This window comes from Leucopleurus acutus (assembly GCF_964270905.1).
Source record: "Leucopleurus acutus genome assembly, chromosome: 6".
Taxonomy (NCBI): Eukaryota; Metazoa; Chordata; class Mammalia; order Artiodactyla; family Delphinidae; genus Leucopleurus; species Leucopleurus acutus.
Genome location: NC_139149.1, coordinates 6,038,700 through 6,044,258, shown reverse-complemented (window position 1 = coordinate 6,044,258; position 5,559 = coordinate 6,038,700).

Genomic DNA, 5,559 nt, shown 5'->3' with positions numbered 1-5,559 from the left:
AATCACAAACATTTGGGAAACAAATGAAATAGTAAAAAATAACAATTCTCAGAGAAGAAAACAAATATATAAAGAAAAACTGAATGGAAATCATGGAATTGAAAAACACAATAGCCCAAATAAAAAGCTCAGTGGATGGAATCAATAACAGAATGGAAGGGACAGAAGAAAGGGTCACTCAGAAGATAGAAATTATACAATCTGAAGAACAGAGAGAAAATAGACTGAAAAATTAAGATCTTAAGAAACTCATCTAACAAAATATAATAGAATATCGAATCATACCATAGAAGTCACAGAAGGAGAGAAGAAAGAGGATGAGACTGTACGTAAAGAAATACTGGATGAAAACCTCTCAAGTTTGGAGAAAAAAGGCATAAACCTACAGATTCATCAATCTGGTTGACACCAAACAAAATTAAACTAAAGAAATCCACATCTAAAATATGACACAAAAGAACCTGTCTATGAAACAGAAACAGACTCATAGACACAGAGGACAGACTTATGGTCGCCAAGGGAGAGGGTGTGGGGGAGGATGGATTGGGAGTTTGGAATTAGCAGAGGCGAACTATTATACATAGAATGGATAAACAAGAAGGTCTTACTGTAAAGCACAGGGAAATACATTCAATATCCTGTGATACACCATAATGGAAAAGACTATGAAAAAGAATGTATATATGTATGTATAACTGAATCACTTTGCTGTATAGCAGAAATTAACACAACATTGTAAATCAACTATACTTCAATAAAATAAATTTAAAACAAAACCAAACTACAGAAATCCACACCAAGATAAGTCATAGTTAAAGTCCTGAAAACTAAAATCGAGGAAAAGTAATATTTAGATTAGTGAGAGACAAATGCAACTAACCCACAGGAGAAAAGCAATATCATTCAGGAATATCGGTGAAAAATTCTTTTTTTTTTCTTTTTTATTTTTTTTACATCTTTATTGGAGTATAATTGCTTTACAATGGTGTGTTAGTTTCTGCTTTATAACAAAGTGAATCAGTTATACATATACATATGTTCCCATATCTCTTCTCTCTTGCATCTCCCTCCCTCCCACACTCCCTATCCCACCGCTCTAGGTGGTCACAAACCACCCAGCTGATCTCCCTGTGCTATGAGGCTGCTTCCCACTAGCTATCTGTTTTACATTTGGTAGTGTATATACGTGCATGCCACTCTCTCGCTTTGTCAAAGCTTACCCTTCCCCCTCCCCATATCCTCAAGTCCATTCTCTAGTAGGTCTGCATCTTTATTCCCATCTTGCCCCTAGGTTCTTCATGACCATTTCTATTCTTAGATTCCATATATATGTGTTAGCATACAGTATTTGTTTTTCTCTATCTGACTTACTTCACTCTGTATGACAGACTCTAGGTCCATCCACCTCACTACAAATAACTCAATTTCATTTCTTTTTATGGCTGAGTAATATTCCATTGTATATATGTGCCACATCTTCTTTATCCACTCAACTGTTGATGGACACTTAGGTTGCTTCCATGTCCTAGCTATTGTAAATAGAGCTGCAATGAACATTTTGGTACATGACTCTTTCTGAATTATGGTTTTCTCAGGTTATCTGCCCAGTAGTGGGATTGCTGGGTCATATGGTAGTTCTATTTGTAGTTTTTAAAGGAACCTCCACACCACTCTCCATAGTGGTTGTATCAATTCACATTCCCACAAGCAGTGCAAGAGTGTTCCCTTTTCTCCACACCCTCTCCAGCATTTTTTTTTTCTAGGTTTTTTGATGATGGCCATTCTGACTGGTGTGAGATGATATCTCATTGTAGTTTTGATTGGCATTTTTCTAATGATTAATGATGTTGAGCATTCTTTCATGTGTTTGTTGGCAATCTGTATATCTTCTTTGGATAAATATCTCTGTAGTTCTTCTGCCCATTTTTGGATTCAGTTTTTTGGTTTTTTGCTATTGAGCTACATGTGCTGCTTATAAATTTTGGAGATTAATCCTTTGTGCATTGCTTCATTGGCAAATATTTTCTCTCATTCTGAGAGTTGTCTTTTGGTCTTGTTTATGGTTACCTTTGCAGTGCAAAAGCTTTGAAGTTTCATTAGGTCCCATTTGCTTATTTTTGTTTTTATTTCCATTTCTCTAGGAGGTGGGTCAAAAAGGATCTTGTGTGATTTATGTCATAGAGTGTTCTGCCTATGTTTTCCTCTAAGAGTTTGATAGTTTCTGGCCTTACATTTAGGTCTTTAATCCATTTTGAGCTTATTTTTGTGTATGGTGTTAGGGAGTGATCTAATCTCATACTTTTACATGTACCTGTCCAGTTTTCCCAGCACCACTTATTGAAGAGGCTCTCCATTCTCCACTGTACATTCCTGCCTCCTTTAACAAAGATAAGGTGACCATATGTGCATGGGTTTATCTCTGGGCTTTCTATCCTGTTCCATTGCTCTATCTTTCTGTTTCTGTGCCAGTACCATACTGTCTTGATTACTGTAGCTTTGTAGTATAGTCTGAAGTCAGGGAGCCTGATTCCTCCAGCTCCATTTTTCATTCTCAAGATTGCTTTGGCTATTCGGGGTCTTTTGTGTTTCCATACAAATTGTGAAATTTTTTGTTATAGTTCTGTGAAAAATGCCAGTGGTAGTTTGATAGGGATTGCATTGAATCTGTAGAGTGCTTTGGGTAGTAGAGTCACTTTCACAATGTTGATTCTTCCAATCCAAGAACATGGTATATCTCTCCATCTATTTGTATCATCTTTAATTTCTTTCATCAGTGTCTTATAATTTCCTGCATACAGGTCTTCTGTCTTCTTAGGTAGGTTTATTCCTAGATATTTTTATTCATTTTGTTGCAATGGTAACTGGGAGTGTTTTCTTGATTTCACTTTCAGATTTTTCATCATTAGTGTATAGGAATGCCAGAGATTTCTGTGCATTAGTTTTGTATCCTGCTACTTTACCAAATTCATTGATGGCTCTAGTAGTTTTCTGGTAGCATCTTTAGGATTCTCCATGTATAGTATCATGTCATCTGCAAAGAGTGACAGCTTTACTTCTTCTTTTCTGATTTGGATTCCTTTTATTTCCTTTGCTTCTCTGATTGCTGGGGCTAAAACTTCCAAAACTATGTTGAATAAAAGTGGTGGGAGTGGGCAACCTTGTCCTGTTCCTGATCTCAGTGGAAATGCTTTCAGTTTTTCACCATTGAGGATGATGTTTGCTGTGGGCTTGTCATATATGGCCTTTATTATGTTGAGGAAAGTTCCCTCTATGCCTACTTTCTGCAGGGTTTTTATCATAAATGGGTGTTGAATTTTGTCAAAAGCTTTCTCTGCATCTATTGAGATGATCATTTGGTTTTTCTCCTTCAATTTGTTAATACGGTATATCACGTTGATTGATTTGCGTATATTGAAGAATCCTTGCATTCCTGGAATAAACTCCACTTGATCATGGTGTATGATCCTTTTAATGTGCTGTTGGATTCTGTTTGCTAGTATTTTGTTGAGGATTTTTGCATCTATGTTCATCAGTGATATTGGCCTGTAGTTTTCTTTCTTTGTGACATCCTTGTCTGGTTTTGGTTTCAGGGTGATGGTGTCCTCGTAGAATGAGTTTGGGAGTGTTCCTCCCTCTGCTATATTTTGGAAGAATTTGAGAAGGATAGGTGTTAGTTCTTCTCTAAATGTTTGATAGAATTCGCCTGTGAAGCCATCTGGTCCTGGGCTTTGGTTTGTTGGAAGATTTTAAATCACAGTTTCAATATCAGTGCTTGTGATTGGTCTGTTCACATTTTCTATTTCTTCCTGATTCAGTCTTGGAAGGTCGTGTATTTCTAAGAATTTGTCCATTTCTTCCAGATTGTCCATTTTATTGGCATAGAGTTGCTTGTAGTAATCTCTCATGATCTTTGTATATCTGTAGTGTCAGTTGTTACTTCTCCTTTTTCATTTCTAATTCTATTGATTTGAGACTTCTCCGTGTTTTTCTTGATGAATCTGGCCAATGGTTTATCAATTTTGTTTATCTTCTCAAAGAACCAGTTTTTAGCTTTATTGATCTCTGCTATCATTTCCTTCATTTCTTTTTCATTTATTTCTGATCTGATTTTTATTATTTCTTTCCTTCTTCTAAGTTTGGGTTTTTTTTTGTTCTTCTTTCTCTAATTGCCTTAGGTGCAAGGTTAGGTTGCTTTTACGAGATGTTTCCTGTTTCTTAAGGTAGGATTGTATTGCTATAAACTTCCCTCTTAGAACTGCTTTTGCTGCATCCCATAGGTTTTGGGTCGTTGTGTCTCCATTGTCATTTGTTTCTAGGTATTTTTTGATTTCCTTTGATTTCTTCAGTGACCACTTCATTATTAAGTAGTGTATTGTTTAGCTTCCATGTGTTTGTATTTTTTACAGATATTTTCCTGTAATTGATGTCTAGTCTCATAGCATTGTGGTCGGAAAAGATACTTGATACAATTTCAATTTTCTTAAATTTACCAAGGATGATTTGTGACCCAAGATATGATATCTCCTGGAGAATGTTCCATGAACACTTGAGAAAAAAGTGTATTCTGTTATTTTTGGATAAAATGTCCTATAAATATCAATTAAGTCCATCTTGTTTAATGTATCATTTAAAGCTTGTGTTTCCTTATTTATTTTCATTTTGGATGATCTGCCCATTGGTGAAAGTGGGGTGTTAAAGTCCCCCGCTATGAATGTGCTACTGTCGATCTCACCTTTTATGGCTGTTAGTATTTGCCTTATGTATTGAGGTGCTCCTGTGTTGGGTGCATAAATATTTACAATTGTTATATCTTCTTCTTGGATTGACCACTAGATCATTATGTAGTGTCCTTCTTTGGCTCTTCTAATAATCTTTATTTTAAAGTCTATTTTGTCTGATATGAGAATTGCTACTCCAGCTTTCTTTTGGTTTCCATTTGCATGGAATATGTTTTTCCATCCCCTCATTTTCAGTCTGTATGTGTCTCTAGGTCTGAAGTGTGTCTCTTGTAGACAGCATATATATGGGTCTTGTTTTTGTATCCATTCAGCCAATCTGTGTTTTTGGTGGGAGCATTTAGTCCATTTACATTTAGGGTAATTATTGATATGTATGTTGCTATTCCCATTTTCTTAATTGTTTTGGGTTTGTTATTGTAGGTCTTTTCTTTCTCTTCTCTTTCTTGCCTAGAGAAGTTCCTTTAGCATTTGTTGTAAAGCTGGTTTGGTGGTGCTGAACTCCCTCAGCTTTTGTTTGTCTGTAAAGGTTTTAATTTATCCATCAAATCTGAATGAGATCCTTGCTGGGTAGAGTAATCTTGGTTGCAGGTTCTTCTCCTTCATCACTTTAAATATGTCCTGCCAGTCCCTTCTGGCTTGCAGAGCTGCTGTCGAAAGATTATGGGGATTCCCTTGTGTGTTATTTGTTGTTTTTCCCTTGCTGCTTTTAATATGTTTTCTTTGTATTTAATTTTGAAAGTTTGTTTAATATGTGTCTTGGCATATTTCTCCTTGGACTTATCCTGTATGGGGCTCTCTGTGCTTCCTGGACTTCATTAAC